Source organism: Tubulanus polymorphus, chromosome 6, assembly GCF_964204645.1.
Source record: "Tubulanus polymorphus chromosome 6, tnTubPoly1.2, whole genome shotgun sequence".
NCBI classification, from domain to species: Eukaryota; Metazoa; Nemertea; class Palaeonemertea; order Tubulaniformes; family Tubulanidae; genus Tubulanus; species Tubulanus polymorphus.
In genome coordinates, this window is record NC_134030.1 from 11678748 (window position 1) to 11705483 (window position 26736).

At 39.0% G+C, this 26736-nt stretch overlaps 1 pseudogene; it reads right to left on the reverse strand.

Moving 5' to 3' along the window:
• Positions 1-10444: 10444 nt before the first annotated feature.
• LOC141907744 (uncharacterized) lies at positions 10445-11656 on the reverse strand (annotated as a pseudogene).
• Positions 11657-26736: the final 15080 nt, after the last annotated feature.

Consider the following 26736-nt stretch of genomic DNA (forward strand, 5'->3'; position numbering starts at 1 on the left):
GTTTTCTGTTATTTCACAGAAAACCCTATTGATATCCGCGTGATTATTATTATTATTATTTTCTTCCACACCATTTTTACCAAAAGAACATAGGCTTTGTTACCTTACTGCTGTTTCATATACAATCCATATGATATCGTTCAGCTCACTGAGATCTACAAATAGCCCGCGTGTTTTTTCACGAATCATCGTTACAAAAGCGCTGTCGGGCCGTAAACATCGAAAATTTAGCCCCATTCAATGGGGCGACATGTTTTTCGAGTCGTCATCCCGAAATCAACCCGCAGGCCGACTGTCACTTCGATTATCAATTCAAGTATAAATGAACTAATTTATTGCCGCAGACTTCACATTCAGTCGCGGTCTTCAAACAGTGAATTTAGCAATAGCCCATTTTCCTCATCAAATCATATTACCGATACACTGGAAATTTACTACTTTAGATTTTAAAAGCACTGTCGAGCCGTAAACATCGACGAATCGACGTGTGTTACTACATCGACGTTCCGTGGATGAGCTGCGAGTTTCTCCTCATCATGAGAATCAAATCGAGTACAAATTAATTTATTACTACCAGTGATTTGGCTGCGGGTTTCAAGGAGTTAGTTTAACAATACCTATTTTTCTTTACCGAATTAACCGTGTATTTACTAAGATAAATCTTTAGTGTACTGGGGAACCGTAGGCCTAAACTAAACAGGCCGAAGAGATATGGCGGAGAAAAGTTGTTATGTCGACGAGGTATCAAAATAAAAGAATATATTACTTTATTCGGCCGCGGGCTTCAACCATTTATCAATACTCTATATTTCCTACAGTACATACCGATCATTGTCAAATGCACAAGGTATTTACTAAATACAAGTATATAACACTCTCCTATCTGTATGCTAGACTCACACTTGACATTCGGAGTAAGCGTTCGCTGTGGGGGAAAGGAGATCGTTCGCTGTGTCGCTGTTTATCGAGTGTGTTTATCGAGTTTTACGCGACCTTAAGGCTTTAGTATGGTGGCTGATAAGATAAAAAAACACGAATATGCAAATGAGGGCGACATTACGACAAGACAAAACTAAAATAACGCGAGAAAACAATGATTTTGATTTTGTCGCCCGCGACAATTCATTATTTTGGTTTTGTCGCCCGCGACAATTCAATATTTTGGTTTTATCGCCCACGACAATTCATTACTTTGGTTTTATCTCCAGCGACAATTCATTATTTTGGTTTTGTCGCCCGCGACAATTCTTCTTTTGGTTTTGACGCCCGCGACAATTCATTATTTTGGTTTTATATTTTGTTTTTGTTGCCCGCGACAATTTTTTTTCCGGTTTTGTCGCCCGCGACAATTCATTATTTTGGTTTTATCGCCCGCGACAATTCAATATTTAGGTTTTATCGCCCGCGATGATTCATTATTTTGGTTTTGTTGCACGAGAATTCATCATCTTGGTTTTATCGCCCGCGACAATTCATTATTTTGGTTTTGTCGCCCGAAGAAAATTTTGAAGAAGCTTTGATCAATTACCTTGATCTTTCGTTTATATTTGAATCTACCAAAGGCCCATCAGCATAAGAAAATTGGGTCGATCTGACTCAAGATGGCCGTCCTATGACCTTTTTAGTGCCCAAAAATGTCAATTTTAGCCAGAATTCTAGGTCCTGTAGCTTCCTTCTGGTTTGCCATTTCTCATTGCAATTGCTGATGGATATTCTTTAGAGAGGGATGTTTTATACCTGGGACAGGTATTTTTGATCAGCCAATTATGACGCAATTGGCGGCCATCATGGTGTCATCAGTACTCATTCGTAGGTGGGAATAAGTTTTTCCACAATTAATTGATACCTAAGCATATTGTGTTACTATATTCAATTGGAAAGCCCATAACGTGTTCCATGATTTTTGTGAGTTTCAAGGTCATTGGTTTTTGTATGTGGCCATCAGGGGGCGTTGAATAATACAATAACTTAGTATCGCTATATTATATTTGTACCAAGGCATATTTTGTTACCATGATCAATGGCAAAGTTGTAGTTCATGACATCGTCTATGATTGTGGTGAGTTTTTAAGGACATTAGTTATTCCATACAGTCACCAGGGGACGTTGAATAGTAGAAAAGCTTAGTTTTTCCTTATTAGATTGGTACCTAGGCATAGTTTGTTACCATGATCCATTGCAAAGTTGTAGTTCATGACATCGTCTATGATTGTGGTGAGTTTTTAAGGACATTAGTTATTCCATATAGTCACCAGGGGGCGCTGAATAGTAGAATGGCTTAGTATTTCCTTATTAGATTGGTACCTAGGCATATTTTGTTACTATGATCAATTGCAAAGTTGTATTTCATGACATGTACTACGATTGTGGTGAGTTTTAAGGTCATTGGGTTTTGCATATGGTCACCAGGGGGCGTTGAATAGTAGAATAACTTAGTATTTCCATATTAAATTGGTAACGAGGCATATTTTGTTATCACAATCAATTACAAAATCATAGCTGCTCACATGTTCTTTGATTGTGGTGGGTTTCAAGGTCATTGGTTTTTGTATATGGTCACTAGAGGGCGTTATGTATTGAAATTGTTAGATTGTTGAGCATTTGAAACCACTGCCCAAGTGAGCATGGTGTCCCTGGACCCCTAGTTTGGTTTTGTTGCCCGCGACAATTCATTATTTTGGTTTTATCGCCCGCAACAATTCAATATTTTGGTTTTAACGCCCGCGACAATTCATTATTGTGGTTTTATCGCCCCCAACAATTCATTATTTTGGTTTTATCGCCCGCAACAATTCAGTATTTTGGTTTTAACGCCCGCGACAATTCATTATTGTGGTTTTATCGCCTGCGACAATTCATTATTTTGGTTTTATCGCCCGCGACAATTCATTATTTTTGTTTTGTCGCCCGTGACAATTCAATATTTTGGTTTTGTCACCCGCGACAATTCATAATTTTGGTTTTGTCGCCCGTGGTTTTGTCGGATCATTAAGTTTTTGGTTGAACAGTGTGTTAAGGTTGTTTTGGAAATTTACTCGGTCTGGTATATTTTGGATTACTGTGTATGTCATTTGTCAGGACATTTAACAGAAGACGACATAGGATACTACCTTGCGTGACTCCACTAGTTAGACCGTCTCATTCCAAGATGAGGCGTTCCGTTGATTTCGGTTACAAGTTTCCGTTCAGAGATAACTGCTGTGCCATTTGGGCGACCTATCATTGATACTGTTTCCTAATAGCCTGTTCAGTAATGGCTGATGTTGAGCCTTATCAAATGCATTGTTGAAATCCACCGTTGAACAGGATTCTAAGACTGTGCAGAAAACCCGTTATCGCTGCTTTGCAGCTATATTTTTACTATTGGATTCCCATTCCTACGTAAAGGCCAGAGATGGGTAAAGGTAGTTTAATAACACAAAAAAGTTATCAACAAAGTTAAAGGTAACTAAAGCCAGAACAATGTCAACATATCTGAGCCAAATTTTAGGGCGAATATTAGTATAAAGAGGCAACATTTCAGATTTAACATGTTCTAGGAATAAATTAGCTAGAATAGGACTAAGAGGGTTTCCCATAGCGATACCAAATGTCTGTTCGTAGAAACAATTGTTAACTTTAAAAAAAGGATTCCGTCATACAAAAAGAGGTAAGATCGTTAATATAAAGAGATGATAATCTGCGTTTAAAAAAATCAGGAGTAGGCCCAAGAGGAACATTGGTGAAAAGGGAAGTAACATCAAACGATATAAATTTGTCGTTACCAGGGATGATATTCTTAATACGTTCAAGTAAATGTTGATTATGGCGAAGATGCGAAGAAGAAAATGAACCGAGCACAGGAGATAATTGCTTCGCGAGAAATTTAGATAACCTGTATGTAGGATTATTACCGCAGTGGAACATTATCTTTATGAATTATGGGCGGGCCTTTCATATAGGGTAAAGAAGGAAGACGTGAATGGAACTTATTCACAGTTTCTTTAGCGGAGGGGAAACGTTTTATTATATTAGAAAGACTTCTATCAAAATTGGCTTGCATACGAGGAAGAGGATTTGATTTAAATATCTTAGGTCTCAAGTGTTTGCCACCCAGCTAACTAGCATCCATACTCCTCCGCCTTTAAGTATTTTTCACCTAAACTGAAATATAAATGAGTAAGTATAAATTTGGTTTAAGAGCGTTTTAACCTATTCAATATGCCCACACTGTTGGGCATCCTTAACAAGAACATAAGTGAAATAGCATCTAAGTAAATGAGCTATCATTTTATAGTATAAGAAGTTGTAGAGGATAGAAAGACCTTTCAGAATCACCAAATATTTTTTACCTAATTCGAGAAATTTAACATACTTTCTCATGGAAATGACCTACATTCGACAAGAATATGAACAATTCTGCAAATGATGAGATATTAAAAGATTTTAGCTCTGCTGTGACCCTCATTTTCTGTCCGTCCGTCAACTTTAGCTTCAATTTGCTACAAGTGCTACAGTTCTTTACTAATCTTAACCAAACTTGGTATGAAGCTAATATGGGCCAAGGTATATGGTTTATATATACTACAGGCCAAGGGAAAAAATGTTATAGAGCCGTTTTCCCAATTTGATCTCTAGGGGGCGCTCTGTGGGTGGTGCTTGTAAAATCTTTAAATCGCTACTTGTCCTAGAATAATAATCCGATCTTGATGAAACTTGGTTTATAGATACTACAGGCCAAGGGACAACATGTTTTATATCCGGTTTCCCAAGTTGACCTTTAGGGGGCACTGTACAGGTCACACTTGTAAAATCGAAAAATCGCCATTCGTCCTACAATTACAGTTCGATGTTGACCAAACTTGGTATGTAGATACTATGGTCCAAGGGCTATAAACTTTTAGAGCGGTTTTCCAAATTTAATCTCTAGGGGGCGCTGTACGGGTGGCGCTTGTAAAATCTTTAAATCGCTACTTGTCCTACAATTACTATCCAATCTCAATATGAATTTATTCTGGCCATGGGCTAAATGTTGCTGAGCCATTTTCCCAATCTGATATCTAGGGGGCGCTGTACAGGTCACACTTGTAAAATTGTTCGATTGCTACAGTCCTACAATCATTAGCTGATATTGACAAAGCTTGGTATGTAGATACTATGGGCCAAGGGTTATAAGTTATAGAGCCATTTTCTGGATTTGAACTCTTGAGAGTGCTGTGTAGGTGGTTGTATAGAATATATAATATATAATTATAAAACAGCGGAGGTGTATCAGCCGATAGGCTGCTTGTTTTAACCATATTTCTGGAAAATCAAATGAAAAACAATTAACAAGAGATTGGAAAATGCATTTACCATGATAAGTTCATTCGAAGTCCAAATGGCACAATTTGTAATTCATTATGGTATGAAATGTTCGAAGCACGGAACTGGACACAGCGAACATTACATTGTTTACAATTATAACGAGTTTGTCTCCTTCCACCAGGTCTTGTTATATTGGAACAAACGGCACAGTTTGGTCGCCCAGTTTCTACATTCCATGAAAATATTTTCATGTCTGATTGTAGAACAGGTTTCCATTGATGATAACGAGATCTCGGCTTTAGGTCAGGATTGCTTTCAAAGAATTGTTCAGCATAACTGTTTGTTTGCGTAACGAGGAAATCATAGAATTAATCACCCATAAACATTCCACAATAATCAATAGGCTTTATCTGACCAATCGGCCCTAAATCTGTTTGTTCAGTGAAATCTTTTAGCCACGTGCGATAACTTTCATCGCCCTCGAGAATCTTCCACGATAGTTTGGTAGTAATCAGGAGGTCGTTTAGCCCATTCTGACGCGGGCTCTGATCCAGACGAAGAATCAGCTTCGAGCATCGAGTTTACCTCATCGAGGTTAAATTTGGGCCGAGCCATCAGTTCAGTTGACTTCAGTAACTTCAGGGGGCCAAAACTGATAAACTTTGAGAAATGACGATAATTTTTCTCCACATAAAGCTTAAGCCGTATGGGTCTGCAATCTGGCAGACACTGTGTAGAGATTTTCGCTGCGTAGATTTCAGACAGTTCGAACCCAACTCCAACATATGGCGATTAACCCAGTTAAAGGGTTAAAGATAATTTGTTGGCATGGAACCATTCAGCCAGGTTAGTCACTGACGAAACTATTTGTGTCATCAGCGAAAAGTATTAAATGAATGGTGTCGCTGACATTTATGCAATCGTTGATCTAGATGATAAAAAAGTGAGGGCCAAGAATTGATTGAATTTGATTTTGTAGACAAAATATGAGAAAATACGTCCAAATATAGTACAAATGCAATAATGACATGTATTAGAAATATGGAAATTGGTATCAAAATCACCCTGAAGCCAGCATAGGTGTTTCATAGCGTATATGTGTCCCTTGGATCAAAGCCCAAAATCATATTGACTTAAACAGCACAATGGTATTTATAGGCAAATAACAAGGCTGGTATAATGTACCATGGCCACTATTCAGCAAAACGTAAATAAGATGCAAATATGATTCAATATCATATAGGTTTTGTGGATTTATATTATTTGAAGACTCGCGAGAAGAGGCAAGACATATAGTTAATGGAGCGTCCTGAAGTAGATCTGCCAAATTATGCCAATCTACAGCAGAATTAAAAACAATAGAATTTGGACTGTTAATTGACCTGTTGATGCATTTTAAAGCCACGCTGACATTTGCACGAATTTGGCCTAGCTCGGTCAGTTTTGTTGGTACATACCTGAAGTTTCATAAGGACCAGGAAGGACCGGCAGTCGACCTAAAACATCGATTATCAACTCATTTTTCACTATTTCGGATTATTAAAAAATCCTTGTTGACAGGCGATAACTTCAAAGAGTTTCACTGCCATCGGCAGTATTTTGATGAAAAATGACATAATTTCCACACCAGGAAACACGTCAGTAGGAAATAGGACAAACTCCAGAAAACACTGAAGTTAATCCATCAATGTCATAGTCTCAAAAGCTTCACTAAATATTCAGTACATGCTATTACCTGTCAATCATCAAAAGTCCTTTGATGAATCGCCCTCAAGTACATGGCCTGTGGGTTATCTGTACTGGAATGGATCTAATGAACCATCGGATACTATGAACTTTTTGTTCCCCAAATGGATCGTTAGAATGTGGTTCTACTGTAGTAGTCGTCCACGGTTTGAGAGATATCTACGTAAACCGGCTATTATACGGATTGTGCACTTAAATCATAGTTTATACGGGTAATATTATCCGTATATCACTTAATCCGTACTAAATAGCTCAGCCCCTAGTGATACGGATTAATCGAGGTTGACTATCATCATCACAATTTAATTTATTTTTTGAATCTCTTGATTTTCAAGATCACGATTTACATGATGGTAGTTTTCTTCATCTCTTGAATCCACAACACAATTTTCACTCCTAACACTTTGTAAATTTTACACATCAGTTACCAACCGCCAGATGTCTTCTTATCATGTATAATTTCCTAATTGATTATTGTTGTAAGAAATGCATTGATTGGTGTAAAATTTTGTATATTTTAACCATATGAAATTTTGGATTGAATGATTGGAAATGCAAGAAATATGAAACAACGTGTCACACACACCACATGAAACCCATTCAACTTCATTACCACTCTCACACAAATTTCATTATCACTCTCTCCCTCTCTACCAAATTTATTCTAACGCTCATCCTTGCTCGCATTCTCATCCTCACTCACAATCACGCTCTCGACCTCACTCATATTCTCACTCTCATCTTCACCTGTGACCTCACTTTGATTTACCATTACCGGTGCAATGTTTTCAATATTTTCAATTAATTCATCCCTTAATTCATTTGATTTTCATAGTTAGTCCGTGTCTCTTTCGTAATTAAGACCCCCTTCCCCGATAAGTCTACGGTCCCGTTAACATCTTTCGATTTTAATGAAGTGTTGTTTTTATGACATATCCATTCATTTGATTCCAAACCATCTCTACGGGGTTAAGTTCACAGTGTTTTACAGTCAGTATGAGGAGTTTGTATCCCTCGGAGTTTATTATGCGCTCACTCATGTACTTTCGGATCACATGAAGATTTTTGCATATGTCCATCAATGATTGTTTACCGGCTGATTTGTGGTAATTTACACCGCGTTGATCTAACCATTCCTGAAATTGAGAGTCAAACTTAAGAATTGGTTAAAACATCAAATTTTCCGTGGTGATATTCTGTGTAATGAGCCTCTACCTTAGTGCGCAACAGTGGTTTGATAATAGCCCTTATGCGTTTTCATATATACATTGTCGTTTTTTTTTTCATACCGCGGCAGAATTTTATGATGCCATCAGGATCCAAACAGGCGAGATGTGGTTTTGAATACTCGAAACGTACCAGTTATTTACTGGTGGTAGTCGCCAGCACCATTTTCACTTCAAAATGTAGAATGGCCCCTGGTATAAACCCATTTTTGCTAGAACTTGCAATCGAGAATTATCAAACGAGAACCTTTGCCGTTTTGCTCTGATCGTCCACATTGTTTGCATTCAGGTTCTAATGGATTCTATTTCATTTACCAATTTTCTGTCCAATCACACATAATGTACATGATGTTACGGATGCCACGGCGAAACAATCAGCAAAATAACGCGACGTTGAATTACGGTTAATTTTACGTTTTTTACTTTATTTTTCAACCGTATCGAAAATGGCGGCGATACAACGACAATGACGCCCTCTATCCCGCGTATTAATTACAGAAATATGACAAACTAGATCAAGAGTCTGTAACATCCCAGGGGACATCTCTCACCAGGGATGGTGATAATTAATTACAACACAATTTGTCGATATCAATTAAATTCGAGAATTTTCAACTCAACAGTCTATGAAGTATGTAACGTTTTAATACACATTTAAGTCTCTGAACTTATAATTAACTATTAATCAAATCGTCCGTTTTTCTTCATAAGTAAGATCAGCTTAGTAACGGAACGCTTTAACACTTGTTTATCAGATAATTTCACACTAACGATTCTGTCGAGATTGTCCTGTCCTGGGAACACTTCCATCACCTCAGCCAACTTCCATTGGCTGCGCTTAGCGTTTTCATTTATGACAAGAACAATGTCTTCCACGGTTAGGTTTTCAGCAGCTGTCGACCATTTAAGGCGCGGCAACAGTTTATGTATATTGGTCATCCAACGTTTCCAAAACCCATCAACGAGAGAGTTACACAACTCACGACGCTTGCGAGTATTCCCAATATAGTCTTTACAGGGTATCTGGGGGCACGGTAAATCTCCTCGTCCTATGAGGAATTGATTCGGCGTAAGCAGCGGATCTTCGAGCGAGGTAGACGACACCACAGTAAGCGGACGGCTATTGAGTTATTCAGAAATTTGAGTGAAAATCGTTTCCCACTCAATAAACTACATTTTATCGGCACGAATCATATGACGCATGGACTTTTTAACCTCCTGGACCATTCTTTCAACGATTCCTTGATGGTGGGGTCCACCCGAAGGTCCAAACTTCCATTCTGTATTAAACTTTACGCAGTCTGCCCTGATCGAGGCGAAGTTGCAAGTCTCTGATCTCGTTATCAGCACCATGGAAACAAGTCGCGTTATCACTGATCATGAGACTCGGAGCGGCACGAATACTAACAAATCGTTCGAGGGCCTCTATGAAGGCTGAAGTGGTCAAATCTTGAATGCACGTAAGATGCACTGCGCGAGTAAGAGCACATGTTAAGACCGCGCAATATCCCTTCGACACAGTATTTCGGTTGACCTTTACGTTAACAGGTCCTAGATGTCAACTGCTGTAGTATAGAACGGCGGAGTGCACGGTGTCACTCTGAAATCTGGCAGGTCAGCCATCTGTTGATGTATCGGCTTTCCCTTGTATCGTCTGCATAGAGTACATTCTCGGACTACGCGGTGGTACAGACCGGTGTCACCCACTATCCAATACTTCTTCCTTACTTCAAAGGCGGTACGAAGGTATCCACAATGCAATGCATAACGATGACGTTCACGGACAATAAGTAAGCCAATGTAACTACGTTTCAGAATCAAGTACGGATGTCTGAGCTCATAAGACAACGGCGCATTCCGCAAGCGACCACCAACTCTATATACTCCGTTATGGTCTAAAAAATGGGTTAAGCTTCATTAGTTGATGGTTGTTGAAGTCAAGATCTTTCTGAGCTTGACGAATTTAATAGATTTCAGCCTCGCTGACCCATTTCAGAGGTGGAAGTTTAACCAGAGACGTTTAGGTAAATCTTTCAATGCGAGGATGCGTGCTGTAACCATTATAAGTCTCGTCCAACTTGAAAACCCAGTTGGGTCAACAATTGGTTCGTCAGTCGACAAAGTTGCCGCGAGGACCTTGGCATTTCTAACATGAAATTTCTTCCGTTCTAAATCCTCTTTGTCAACTAATATGTTGCCAGGGGTAACAGGCCAAGTACAAGGGGGTCTTTCAGAAATAATGGTCCGTCGATGACCTTTAACATGTCGTCAGCCTTCACTCCTCGTGAAACTAGGTCAATTGTATTCAACTCACTGGGTACGTAATGTTCTTCCTTGATAGGGTCGTAGTCCGTAGTGATTTCACCCACACGGTAGGCTACGTATGAACGAAAGGACTTCGACTGACCACATAGCCAGCGGATAACTATCATACTATCTGTCCATATCTTAACATAGTCTATCTCGAGACGTAACGCATTCCTCACTGTGTTCATTAATCGAGTCAATATTAATACTGCTTGCAGTTCTTTCCGTGTCATACTACTCTGTTTCAATGGGGTCAGTCTTGCTCTCGCACATACAAATGAAAGTTCTACCCAGTCGTTCACTCTGTCGGACCATCTGAGCCAGATGCCTATGCCCATGGCATCTTCAGAAGCATCACTTAGACCATGCATTGATATCTGTGGTAACGTCGGTTGACCCTTGAACTTATCTGGAACTAAACATCGTCTTATCTCGATTTTGCTCTAGTCATCTAGATAACGATTTATTATTCTCCACAGAGCATTGAGATCACTCTCTTGATTAATAGGAGTATTCCAATCCATATCATATTGCCATAACTTTTGAAGAAGTATCTTAGGTCTAATCATTACTCCAGATAACATTGCAAAAACATCATAGTAAGAAGCAGTCTTTCGTAGGATGTTTCGCTTAGTCGGGGTGAAGTCTCCAAACTTGTCAGTGCATTTCACCTTCAACGTGTCTGAGTTTATATTCCACTGAGTACCAAGCACGGACGTGTTACCCACACTAGGGCATAATTCTGAGTCGCAAACCTCAATTTTGTTGGAGAGCAACTTCCGTATCTTAAAGTTACCTTTCTCTAAGGCTGTCGTCAGGTTTGACTTCAAACACGTCATCAAGGGATCTTTGTGAGTCACTTAAATCGTCAACATAAAACTGATTGGAAATGACATGTTGAATCTCTGGATCAGTAGGAGCGTTTTCTGAAGCAACATGGCGTAGGGCTATGGTCGCCGCTGTCGGGAAGACTTATCTCCAAAGGTTACAGTGGTCAGTTCATACACTTGAATAAGATCTTCAGGTCTCTCCCTGAATAGGTAACGATGAAATCTGGTATCACTGTGTGTCATCTTAATGGCTTGAAACATTTTGCTTATGTCGGCTATGACTCCAACTGCAATTCCGATTTCCTCCAAGGTAGACTGATTTGGTAGGTACCGTCTTTTAACTTAGTTATACTTTGACGCATGCAATCACTGGCCATCTAATCAGATTCGTTAGCTTTGCATTTACATAATTTTGGCTCAATACCCATACGTTCGATACCCAGGAAGTCTTCTAAGTCACTGATAACAGACACTTGAATCACGTTAACGGTAGCAGTTGTGTGAAGTTCATCTCTGCAGCGACCGCCCTGTACATACCAGCCAAGAATAGACCGTGACTGGATCATCTTTTCGAGGACCAACAATGTGCTCGTAAGGAAGTAGTAAGTCACTTTTTTCACTCCTAGGAGAACGTCGATGGTTTCAATGGAAGGTTCGATCACTTCAATATCAGAAAGATGAGGTTACTGTTGAATTTGATTGTTAGTAATGACTGGAAGGTCTCCACATGGCTTCTTCATTTCGGTGAATCGGACATTACGAGAGAACGTACCTTCTAAGCTTTGGAGCACACACTCTGCTACACGAAGCCGACGGGTAGTAACATTCCCTCCAACAGTGGTGAGAGCGATGTTTTACATTTGATCATCGTTCGATTTTGGCAGGATTCCTTCTCGTATGAGTGACACTTGGCTTCCCGTGTCTAGGAGAACTCGAACGAGAGTTTTCTTTTTTCCGCAGCAACCATACGCCATGACGGTAGGTAATGCAGCGGTTATGTGAGTTCCGTCTGATGTGGCCGGAGATACACCACAGATCTGATAAGAATTCTTCTCTTTATGTTTAAATTCACCAGCTGAAACGTCAAGTTTTTTGTTGATCCCAGTATATTGTTGTGACCCCTTTTCGAAATGTCGATAACCATCAGTTCCGTAAACCCGAGGGCAAATTGAAGCAAAGTGGGTGTCAACTCCACACGTAGGTATTTGAGAGGGTAATATAAACTGGCAGTCTTCATAACTGTTCGGAAGTTTCCCTGCTACACAGTTGTTGTGTCCACAACGTTGACAAATAGTATTTGCCTTCAAGATGTCGAGTTTCTCCCCTTGCGTGAGAGTTCGGAATTTATGACAGCCTTTAATGAAGTGGTTGGAACTTCGCGGGTGTAAGGGACACTAATGGAAACTGGTCTCTACTTTTATGATTGTGACTTTCTCTTTTATGATTGTCTGGATTTCTGCAGCTGCCACCAGGGGACATCGTCGAGTAATTCGATGATTTATGAAATTTTGGGACCCTCGAGTGACTTTCTGTAGATTTGACAGGCTGGACTTGGGCCAGAATCACTTTGCTATTGAATCCTCCCTCAACATCAAGAGACCCGGGTCGAGAAGTTCTGAAGACGTTCGACAAATTTCTCCATGTTCCGCAAATTCACTCTCCCTCTAATTTCATAGGACTCCAAATTCTCAATGTCAGATATCAACGTCTCAATGTAACACGTCTCGTCGTCAAATGCCTCATCTAAGATCTCCCATGCTTTGGTTGAGTTTACACAGATTTTAACTTTGTTTTTTTTTCTATAGACCTCTCCATGGACTCTTTAAGTTGATAGAAAATCTCAGCTTCATCTAAACGTTGGGAGAAGTGAAGAAACTGTTACTTTCTTCTGTAATCTCGTATGTCATCCAAGTCTTTTCCAGTCAGCCACTATTTGTTGATAAACAACTAAACTAACACGATAACTGGGCCAGCAAAGCCAAGTGGGTCATAAACTGAGGCTGCTTGTGAAACTACAGACCGTTTAGTATTTGTTGTTGTTGTAACCAGCTGAGCCTGACATAACGAAATGAGGTCATTTCTAGTAATCCAGCTCAGCTCATTCATAGAACTGACACTTCTTCTGTGGGGTACTGAATTTCATCGACTTTCACTGCATTGCTTACCGGTTTTGAGTTCGAGACCCACTGACGTAAGTGGAAACCTGCGCCGTTGAGAATGTTTGTTGATTTGATGATTGTATGTTTGATGATTGATAATATGACAGAGCATCGACCTTTCATATCACACTTGTGAGTAGATTATCAACGTAAAATCTGTTGATCGTATCCGCTGCGATCCAAGAATCGCTTTAATGCAAATGTTTATTCAACACTGCCGCTAGCATGACCGGGCTAGCAGTAATTTTATTCTTTTCGGGGTCAGAAATTTCAACAAATCCGCAGGGTCGCAAAAAAAGAAAACACTGAATTTTTCCTGATTTCGTAATTACTTCTCAGTTGTTTGGTTTCTTTGGTTGCCTCGATGTTGATCCTCTGAATCCTCTAGATATCTGATTTCCTTCATATGAAACGTGTCGGGGTCATCTGGGGTCATCCTGACCCCCAGGGTTTTCAAATAAGTCTACTAAAAATGAAACTTTTTCAAATGAAATTCCAGAAATCGTTCAATTTCATTCAAGCATTTTTATTTAGTTATAAGATTGCATTTTGAGATTTTTTTTGTCACAAGATTGAATAGTATTTCTTAGCGATATTTGAGTTGGGTGTGGTATACCTCGAAGCAATGAATATGGTGCGAAACCGGCTTTTCTCGGCATGTCTCGCTTGTGCGACGGGCACCACCTATACGGTCGCTGCAGATTTAACAATCGGCGGCGGAGTTCCGCTGACGAAGGACATGAACCTTCTCATTTAGTCTTTCCCGCGGTGGTCCTTGTGAGCATCGACCTATCTTTCTTGGGGCGTCATCGGTGCATGATTGAACCAGTTGTTCAATTAATTATACGAAATTTTAGTAATATGGTCAGACGAACAACAACGCCAGCAGCAGCGTTTTGGAGTTTGTACAGTTGACATTCGTAACACAATTCACAACTTTCTTCCACCATTGATTTTCTACCGTTGTCGTCGTACTTATTGAGTTGGTCATGTAGGTCAACTCCTGACATATGGCATTGTTGTCGCAAACCACTGTTGGCTTCGTAACCGGGTTGCGTTGCCAACGGCGATTTTCTTGCGATCTTTCGTCTCTGCGACCGAACGATGAAATCATAGAAATGATTCGTTTGTCTCGCCAGTTCATAATCATGATATTCTCGTTCCGATAAGCAATAATTCCGCCGGGCTCCATTCTCGAATTTTTTTCAGGTATACCGACCCTGTTCACTTGAATGGTACCCGTATAGATGTCCTTTTCTGATAAAGACTCTCTACGAGCGGCAAACCACTAAACAGGCGGTCACAAAAAATATGGTGCCCACGATTGACGAATGGAGGAAAAACACCGAGGACACTTTATCCAGTTTTGGTCAATCCCGGTTCGACAACCTGGGCGTCGTCACAGCCACAATACAACTTGGCATTGGGCAGATACCCTGCGGGCATGCAACCGTTTTCAAAAGAAGCCCCCACTTATTTGGCTTTATGGACAATATTGTTTGTATGCCAGTCTTCCCTTGAATCCGATCATGGATTTGTTCATCGAAATCTCTTGAAATATGTTGTAGTGTCTCTGGAGATTTGTGATGAGACGGTCCAAGAGCGGAGTGATCTTATGACCCCGCGCTGGGGCAGAATCGTTCAGGTCCGTGTGACAAACATGTAGCATTGTATGAGTAACGCAAAACCGATTAGCACTCATCGCATCGGATCGTTTTCGGTCCATTTTACGATCCAGTACATAGCAACGCTGGGCAGGCCAATGATGCCCATATTAAACATGATAGTTGACTAGGGTTAATCAAATAATGATATAAATATTAATAACGTCTGGGGAAACAAAAAAAAAACAAATAAAAATAATGATTTAATGGGAACAGTTGGATTTAACGAAGAAAACAAGAAATTTAAATATCTTAGTCTAAGGGAATAGTTCAGAAAACCTGATTCAGAAACTTGGTATGTAGTGTTGGTGGTTGGAAATATATTTCTAGTCGGAGAGTGGTTGATGGAGGCTGCAGATTCTGTAGAAACCATACTATATTTGGTAGGGAGAGATCACGTGGTTGAAACTTGGTAGAGGGAGAGACTAGTTAAGTTGGGGAAACAAGTAGAGGGAGAGAGTTCGAATTTTGGCAGCCACCAGTACAGTTGTCAGTAGATCCTATGAGATTGCCTGGTTGTTAGTTTATTTTTTGGAGAAGTCATCTTAAGAGGCAAGCGATCAATGGTGGGGAACCCGGGCAATTTTTGACAACTATTAAGAGGAAAAGTGAGCGCAGAAGAAAACTATAAGAACAGCGAACTCGGGGAAAATTCAAGCGCGAACGGAAGACTCAAATACTTTGGACGTGAAGAAAAATTTGACGTAAGTTGTGAAAATGAATGTGCCGGTCTTTAGTTTGGAAAACAGTCAAGCTACATCACCAGACTTTGTGAGTAAAATTAATCAGTTGCAGACTCAAATTGCTACTTTGGAAGCGGGTACAACGGTAACCCCAGACGGGCTAGCTTTTAGGCTGATATTCACTTTTCTGGGGATGCAGATGAAGATATTGTAGATTTTTTGCGGGATTTTCAAATAAGAGTTGAGTTTGGGGGGTGGAAAAAGAGTAAAGCGCTGGCCGCTTTACCGATGTACTTGAAAGGGCGTGCACGAGAGTACTATTACTATTTACGATTAAACCCTCCGCTTGATGCTGAAAATAAGATCATAGAGAGATCATTAGAGGAAATTTTAGATTTGTTTAAAGAAAAGTTTGTAACTTAGCAATTTGTAACTCAGCAACAATTTTACATGTTGAGATGAATGAATGTGAGTCACTTGACTCGTATATTAGGAGGTTACTATACTTGGCTGGTAAACTTGAGAAGTCGGGTGAGGACCTGTTGCACCCATTTCTGCATGGGTTGCTACCAGCCACAAAGGCGTTTGTAATTGGGAAATGCCCAATCAATTTTGACCAGGCGATAACTTATGCCAGATTATCGCAGGAACTTGAAAAAATATCACCGGCACAGGCATCAATCAGGTCATTGAATATAGATTATTCCCGTCAGATAGCCTTAGAGCAGGAAGTAAAAGGTTTAAATGAGAAATTGACTGAGTTGTTGCAGTTACAAAAGGGTGAAACGAGTCAAAACAAATCTCGACCGATTAGATTATCGGATGGTTGACCATACTGCGAGTATTGTCAAACGGTAGGGCATACAACATCAAGATGCCGAATATGCCATAATTGGGGTCGTCGTGGTCATATCGCCCGACAATGTCGGAGTCCACGGCAAAACTATAATAATCCGACAAGTGCCAACCGCCTACCGCAACGACAATATTCACAAGTGAGGCAACCAGCTGATAATCGATTTGATCGTTTCCGGGAAAGTTCAGTTTATCGAGATAATTCACGTGAACCGCCACCTCTAAGACAGCAAGCTCAATCATTTATACCACGAAATAGAACGCACACAGTGAATAGTTTATATGAATTTGAGACCCCGCCTCCGGGAAACGAGTAAGGGCCTATGATTACGGGGTGAATCAAGGTCCTATAGCCACATCGGCATTTACGAACGGACATTCAGGTGAATCTAATTATGATGATAGATATGATTATTTACAAAGCTATAATGAGTTTAGAGAGAGAAACTTCCCTTCAGAATATGAGCAGAATTATTTTGAGCCTTATGCTTACGATAAGACAGACGATCGGTATGGTAATGAGTTTATTTTAACGGACAGGTGCGATGGGTATAATATGTGTAGGTCTGCTGGCGAGGATCCCAGACGAAATATGAATAGTTTAGTGTATACTGATGAATCTATGGGGGTATCCGCACTTAGTGAAAATAAACCGTTTATGAAAACAGATAGTAATTTATCGGAAAAAGTCTGTCAGAAGCAGAAAGTAAATCTGAAAGAATTGAATCGAATAGCCTATTGAATTTAAATAGAGAAGATATTACATTGAGTTATGATGGTATGAATAATAAATTTGATAGTAAAATTAGTAATGATTGCGATAGTCAGATTGAATCTACCGCAGTAAATGATGGAGAGATAGATAATGAAAATGTTTCTAGTTTTAGCTCATACTCCGAAGGAGAGGAAAATTCAAAAATTATATCAAAGAAGGAATTAGAAGAAAAGTGTATACAAAATCAGTATGGAAGTGAAACTAAGAAAATTAAAAAACGTGTAAGTTTTGATAAGATGTCCGACGTAAATGCGGAGGTTCAAATTGCCTCAAAGATAACTCGTGAACCCAGATGTTGGGACCCTGGGGAGAATGACAAAAGGTCCGATGAAGATTTAGTAGATACATGTACGCGAAATCAATGTGAAATGGAATCGGCGAAAATTAAGAAACATGTAAAATTCGATGAAATGTCTGAATTAGACACCGAAGAACAAAATACCTCTGAAATAGGTCGTGAATTTAAATTGTGGGACCCTGGTGAAGAAATCATTGAAATGTGCAAGTGGGCAGCAAATAAATTACAGAAACTTCAGTGTCGAAATGAAGGAACGAACGATACTAATTTTAAGAAATGCGAAAAATTATATTCAAGGTCTGGAAATGAAATTCTAAATGATGTGTCTGAATTTTTTGACGCCTTATAAAACGTTACCATTATGAAACCTAAACAATGTTAACCATTCAGCGTCATTTTACAAACGACAACCGTAGATCGATGTGCAAAACGTCACAGGTTTATGTGTACACATACAAGCTCTTTGGCAAAATATTATTGATAAAGATATAGAATGGCTCCCTGTGATTATATAATGACCTCTATTTGAACGTCGAAATGTTATATTGCGTTGAATATTTTGAGAAGACGTATTGTTATAGTAAAGGAAGTATGATTATATCAGGAGCGGCAGGCATAAATAGAAATGATAAGTAAATCGGATTATTCAGTTAAATGGCGGATGTATACACGATTTGGAAGTCTGATATAAAAGTCAGACCCTGACATGGGGATGCTAGTGGAATGACGAAGCTATCTACGATCTGTGTAGGGCCGGTGTGAATTTCATCGGCGGCTGCTACAAGCGGTCTATTCAAAAACGTGTAAACATATAATTTCAATATTCAAATGTTTTAGCAAATATGTTCGATATTAGGGGTATGCAGGTTTCATGAGATTAGCAATTTATAATAGCATAGCTGTCATATACGGCTCCGCGTCCACTGATGGCATCTGATGGCAATACTTTATTGATCCTTATTACATTGAAATTCCGGGATAATATTCCCAAATTCAATAAAGTTACAAATTTCAAAATAAGAAAATACAAAATACAAGTCACACGGGTAATTCATACAGAATAACATGAATAAGTTATTTAAATGACAATGTCTACTTCCACCCAGACTCGAGTCTAGGATATCGAGTGACAGCCAAACCGGGCCCCGGGACCAGGCCGGCTGGCTACACGATATGCTCAAAGTCATGATGAAGCAGACACCAGAAGAGCTCTTTCTTCAACCATGGAGGCAATGACGTTGTAGACCAGCTTAGAGGCAAAAGTGAATCGAAGTCGGTCACAAGTTGACAATTTTTTTTAAATTAGACCAGTCGAAGACTGTATCATCTACCCAATCGCCAAATCTCATAATTCCCCAAATTTCTTAAAACTTCGATTTCAATTTTGCAATTCCACATTAGCTTATCCCTGAAATTCTACATTTTTTCGCAGGCGTCAAATAATTTATTAAAGTTAATTTTCTTGTTGATTGATGTTTCTGCTGGAACTTATGCTGTATCTTCTAACAATCCCAGGTTAGAATTCCAAAATAGATGCGAGGCATCTGTTACTGATCTCCAACTAGTCGAGTGTGAAGATTCCTTGTCTCAAGCCGTTATAGGTGAGGTTTCGGAATTTTTACGAGAACAGTCATTAACCTCTGAATACCCTGCAGAGGATGCTTATTTTAGTACCGAGAATGATAAACATCCAATCATCTTAGCATCTGTAGCCAGTACAGTTAACGGGAAGATAGGAAACACCCCTTATAATGTTTTAATTGACAGCGGAGCCATGATCTCTGTAATGGATAGTAGAGTTTATCATTCATCTTCTCTACTTAATAAATTACCTATCGAAGAAGCATCGTTAACCGTGGCGCATTCAGCAAATGGAACCCCTATATCTTTAGAAGGAACGGTAGATATACCGATTCAAATAGGTTCTGAGCGATTTTCTCAAACAGTATTTTTAGCGAGCCCTATACAACAAACTTTGATTTTGGGATTAGATTTCATGAATGAAAAAGGTTGTATTAGATTTTGGTTCAGGAAATATGTCTATAGATAATGGACACCCAATAAAATTACCAGATCAAGTTGGTTTGGGTCATCAGGCCAGAGTGAGAACTGTTAATGAAATAGTAGTACCACCGAAATCACAGTACGAAATAAGGGGTAAACTCTCGAATTATCTTTCTGACAGCAACCAGGTTCTTTTAGAACCAGATCGCAATCTTGGATTATTATATACTCTGAGGATGAGGAATCTCACTTAGCACATCTGAGATTAGTGTTTGAACGACTACGTGATGCGAATTTGAAATTAAAACGACTTAAATGTCATTTCTTTTCTAATAAAGTTAAATATTTAGGTTACTTAGTAACTGAATTTGGATTGCTACCATTGGAAGAGAAAATTCATAAGATTGAAGAATGTGCTACTCCAAACTCTCTTAAAACGCTGACTCGAGAGGATTTCTTGGTCTGACAGGATTCTTTAGATCATTTGTAAAAGATTATGCCACGATTGCTAAACCCTTAACGTTACTGCTTCAAAAGGATGTTAAATTTGAGTGGTCTGATGAATGTCAAAAATCATTCGACAATTTGAAGATGGCTCTTCAGTCAGCTCCTGTGTTAGAATTTCCTGATTTCGACAAACCGTTCATTCTGCAGTGTGATGCTAGTAACTTTGCTTGCGGAATGGTTTTAAGTCAAATTTCAGACGATGGCAAGGAGCATCCTATTTCGTATGCATCAAAACAGTTCACAAAAGCCGAACTTAATTACAATACCACGCGCAAAGAATTAGCCGCCATACTGTACGGTGTCCGTCATTTTCGGCCATTTCTTTATGGCAAACCGTTTATCATTCAAACTGATCATGCGGCATTGTCTTACGTTAAGCGAATGAAAAATCCTACCCCACAGGTATTACAAGTGTTAGATGAGTTATCGGAGTATGATTTTGAAATTAAACACAAGCCCGGTAGAATTCACGGTAACGCAGATGGGTTAAGCAGAATGAATTTCGGATCCAACACCAAGATTTATGAATTAGCACGTGTTGATGTAGATAATATTCGCAATGAGCAATTAAAAGACAGGCATTTATCTGACATGAAAAATTATTTGGAAAATGGTACTTTATCTGATGACGAGTCGGACGCAAGATTAGTTCTACTAGAAGCTGATCAATATAACTTGAATGAAAAAGGGGTTTTATATCATATCCCAAGGCCGTAGAAGGATGCAAACGGAGATTATTTCTTACAATTAGTAGTACCCGAATAATTAAAACAAGAAATTCCGCAATTTATACATGACGAGAATATTTCTGGGCATTTTGGTATACCTAAGACTTATTCTAGAATATATCGAAACTATTTTTGGAAGAATTTGTATCGAGATGTATCTCATTTTGTATCCAGCTGTTCTAATTGTAATCAGCGAAAGTAGTCTAATAGACGTGGTCATGCACCATTACAACCACAGGAAATTCCTGATGGCCCTGTTGTCAAAATATCGGTAGATTGTGTGGGACCCTTGACAAGGTCAAGTGACGGGATGAACCAAATTGTGGTCTTTGTGTGTACTTTTACACGATATTGTGAAGCATTTGCGGTTCCTGATATAACTGCTCTTACTATTGCTAGAATCATGTATGATGAAATTTTCCTAAGATATGCTTTCCCTAAAGAATTATTAAGTGATCGCGGAAGTAATTTTTTAAGTGAAATTGTGGAGGAAACACTTTAATTCTCGAATATCACCCATAAGAAGACTGCATCATTCAATCTTAAATGCAATGGTCTCTGTGAAGTTACGAACAAGTCAATTAAAACCTTATTATCTATGATGATTTCTGATAATAAAACCGATTGGACTACTCACTTGCGTGCTGCAGTCTTTGCGTATAATACTAGTCCAATGAAGTCAATATATCGAATTATAGTCCATTTTACTATTTTATAGTCCATGTTTTTAAGGCATCCGAACATGCCGCTAGATAGTGCGTTATTGGAACCTATGTATAATCCTCTAAAGATAAACACACATGTCAGACTGGCCCGAGATAAATTACGGTATGTTTACAAGATAGGTGCGTTCCTTACGGCACAAGCTCCATTCAAAAAGATCAGCGATAAACGTGCTATCCCGGTCAACTTTGAAGTTGGGGACCACTGTTGGGTTTTCTTTCCAAATTATAAGAAATGGTTGACTAGGAAGTTACAAAAGCGTTATCGTGGACCCTTCCAGATTGTAAAGTCAATAGGTCCCTCTACATTTAGAGTCAAATGTGTTAAAACTGGTAAATATATGAAAAGTCCTGTAGCAGCAGATAGTTTGAAGAAGTTTGTTCACTGGGACGATCTTCCAATAGGAAATCAAGACGCTGGTTTTGGTGAACCTTTAAGATCGGATTTAGCAAATCAGGAAGATGAGTTAGTTGATATTCCAGATGACATTTTTATAGTTAAAGAGATTTTAGATGATAAAGTTATCAATGGTAAACGCCATTTTAAGATATGGTGGGTGGGTTATACGAAAGGCGAGTCTACTTTCGAACCTGAGGAAAATATATTAAACCCGAGTTTAATTGAGAACTTTTTTAAAACGAAGAAACTAAAGGAATAAGTTTGGTTCACGGAATGTAGTAACTATATTTCGTTCTCTTTTACGATACTACTATGAGGCTTTACATTTTATTACTGGCTGTTTACATGACGACGTTGGAACCGGTTGACACTTCGGCGAATTCAGTTGTTATGTTGAATTGGGGAATTGTCTTCAATAAGTTCACAAATATTCTTAATGGTGTTTCCAAGTATAGGCATACCTTCTGTATTCCCTGGCCTAAATTTGACCTAGATATTATAACCCCTCTATCATGCCCTATAAATTATCATTTTCACCCGTATAACGGTTGTGGGATGTTAAATACGATTATTGAGCGATTAAATTCTCAGATTAAAGAAACACGAACACGGCTTAACGCTAATATGAATACCGTTAAATCTTTGATTCCTGTTAGGGCAAGTGGTCGTGGGAAAAGAGCTTTATTAAACTTGTAGGGAATTTTGCGAAATCGCTTTTTGGCACAGCTACTAAGAGGATGTAGACGCACTTAGGCAACATGTCCTCAAAGTGGAGTCAGGGGTAACTTGCCTTGGCTGATCAGGTTGTACAAGACGGCAAGTTGCTTAATTCATTCATGAACACAACTAACGAAAGGCTTGATAATGCTATGGTGGCCATCAAAGAGAATCATGAAACAATTAAGAGGTTTACCGATTCTTATAATATTTTGACTATAGAGTACCGAAATTCTCGGAAGGAAATATTTCATAAATTGGATGGTTTAAATGTCACAGTTTCGGTTTTGTCCACAATTTTCACAATAGCCGTCCTCTTATTGGTGACACTCAGAACGCACGGCTCATATTTCTATTGTGCGCCTATCGCGCGCTGCGCGTGAATCACTTATGTTATCTTTTCTGTAAATGTGAAGACCTCGGGGGGCATTATGTTCTCTAAAGCCCAATATTATCCCAAATTCCGGACTGTTAATAGGTTGATTTTACGGCAGAGTCGACATGTTTCAACAATTTTTAACTGTTCATTTATGAATATTTGAGGACTTATGAACTAAAAATTAGTTAAATTTTTGATATATTTTGAGAAAGTCACAAAACATTTGAGACTGCGTTGATAGAATGTCCGCCGTGCAAGCAATTAATTTCGAGGCCTAACGCAAAAAAATACATAAAGCTCGTAGTAAACGCATACAAAGACTGATAAAATAGCCTTTCTCAAATTATCCTCCAAAAGATTCACAACCACACTTATGTGAACCTTATGAATTAGGCCTACCAAACCAATGAGAGAAAATAATCTCAGCCCCTGAACCTCCTTGAACAAAGTGTTCAAAAACAAAATTAACAAAAGGATGTTCCATCAAAAACAAATGTCTTTTATTATCATAATACTCCTTGTCTTATGAAATAAGATCATAGATATTAGCATTGTGTTTTGGTTGTGTAACCAAACGAGCGTCGAAACGACGGTTGAAACGTTGCGTTACATAGTTCACGTAGGGATTTAGGTCAATTTCTTGGATGTTACTAGGAATTAGCGTTATGCGTTTTCCGATTCGGTGTTTTTTCATTAGGCGTTTTTCGAATACCGCGAGAAAACGAAACTTTTTGAAAACCAAAAACGGGCTGTTGTTCTATCCGCAGAAAATTTTTTAGTATGGCCCTAATCATCCACTATATGATATGCATACCAAATAGATTCTTCATTCCTTGAGTCATCTTCACCCGTCAAGGGATTCAAACCTACTACGCTAAAGCTGTTCCCCGAATCACAGCGCTTGTAACAAACCGTCAGTAGACTTCTGTTGGTTTTCCCGTTAAATTGACCAATCAGCGAACGATTTACCGAACAAGGAAGTAATCGATATATGACGTCACGCGCAACAGCGCCAGTAATGAATTCACGCTTCGTGAGGCCAGGGGTCTGGTGGAAGCGAGTTCGGGAGTGATACCGGACCCCTGGCAAGCGAGGATGTCCTTGAGTCTGTAAGGCAAAATTGGCAGAATTTTAGCCCCAATATTTACACCCTCCTATGAATGTTTTTCTCAGAGTATAACATGTGTTTTTCACTTGGTTCAAGTTTTAAGTAAACAAAAACTGGCCAACCCAATTCCACACACGAAATCCTATGAATCCTATGAGATTGATAACATTTATCAAATGTTTGACTGTGATAACATTAATTTTTCTCAAACAACCTTTTTCTATCTACGGATAGGGGCTAATTACACTTAAATGGATTTCGTGATGAATTGACTGATTGAAAAATTTGTTGATATGTTTCTGAGTTCCACTCCAAAAGTAAACAAGAAAATTAATTTTAATAAATTATTTGACGCCTGCGAAAAATGTGTAAAATTTTTGGGATTGGCTAATGTGGAATTGCAAATTTGAAATCGAAGTTTTAAGAAATTTGGGGAATTATGAGATTCGGCGATTGGGTAGGTGATACGAGGTCTTAGTAGTGGTCTTAATTTTTTCATTGAAAATTGTCAATAATTGATAACTTGCAACCGACGTCATTCACTTTTGCCTCTAAGTTAGCCTGCAACTTCATTGCCTCCATGGTTGAGGAGAGCTGACTGTCTGACTGTCTGCTTCATCTGGGACTTTGGATGATGAGCATATGGTGTGGCCTAGCCGGTCCGGTCCCGGTTTGGCTGTCACTCGATATTTCATTTAAAACAAACTTGTTTATGCTATTCTGTATGAATTGTGCGTGTTTTGTATGTTGTATTTTCTTATTCTAAAATTTGTAACTTTATTGAATTTGGGAAATTTAAGGATCAATAACGAATTGAATTGCCACCTAATACACATGCCACCAGAGGACGCGGAGCCGTATATGACAGCTATGCTATTATACATTGCTAATCTCATGAAACCTGCATACCCCTAATATCGAACATATTTTCTAAAACATTTAAATAAAGAAATTATATGTTTACACATTTCTATATTGACCGCTTGTAGCCGCCGATGAAATTCACGTCGTAGATAGCCTCGTCATTCCAACAGCATCCCCATGTCAGGGTCTTCCTTTTATATCAGACTTCCAAATCGTGTATACATCCGCCATCTTGACCGAATAATCCGATTTACTTATGATTTCGATTTATGCCTGCCGCTTCTGATATAATCATACATCCATTACTATTACAAAACGTCTAATGATATTCAATGCAATATAACATTTCGACGTTCAAATACCTATGGCTCATTATATAATCACAGGAAGCCATTCTACATCTGTGTCAAATATATTCTGACGAATAGCTAATGTCTATTTCAACCTGACTTGAGAGCATTCCGGGTGGCCTAGCCGGTTCCTGAACTTCGCTGAAAAAGCTGAATCACTGAAACGCTGAAACGCTGAAATAAAAACGCTGAAATTTCAGGGAATTTCCGAAAAATGCCGAAATTTTAGGGAATTCCCGAAAAACGCTGAAATCGTGCTAGGTACCAACAATACACGTTTTGAAATATTTTCCGGGCCGGTGTCCGCTGCCGAGTCCTGAACCGTGTTTTAGTCTCTACCTTCGGTTACAGAGACATGCATGGACAGTATGTGTGGAGTATACTTCTAGAGGGCCACTTGTTGGACAAATTAATTCGCTTGAAATCCGGATTTTTAATGCATACAGGCAGCATAATGCATACAGGCAGCATAATGAGGAAAACCCATTCACTAACCGTGCAAGCCAACTTAAACACTATGCTCAATATTCCCTGCAAGACGCAAAATATCTTATTTGAACGTTCATGTATAAAACATGCAGCAACTTTTCTTTTGTCAACACGTTGATGGGCGACGGACTATGTCACTATGGTATTCTATGAAGGAGGTAAATTAAATTTGACAGCTAGTTATATAAATGATGCAGCTTTTGGACAAAAGGGATCTAACTAAATTTCTTTTTAATTCACTGTGGAATGGAATGGAATGGATTGACGCCAATGGCATGCAGTAGGCCCCTACGTATGGGTCATACCAAAAATTCATAAAGACTAAAAATGTACAACTTTTTTGCTGACTTTTGAGGTAACTTTGAAAGCCTGTAACTCAATAAGTGTTTGGGTTATATTCATCATGAATGTACCGCATGAAACAGAAGAACGTGCTTTTTCTAAGGGGCGTTAAATGTAATAGCCAGGAATAGCCAGAACCGTGTAATTAGCATTTATAAACTCCTATGAATGACTTCATTTAGGCCTTCATTCACAGGCAGTTTCCCTAGCACTCAGTTCCTAATGTGAAACACAGAGTGCAGCACTAGCGTATTCCATACATATATGGTGGGTTACTGGCTGGGTTCCAGCTTAACA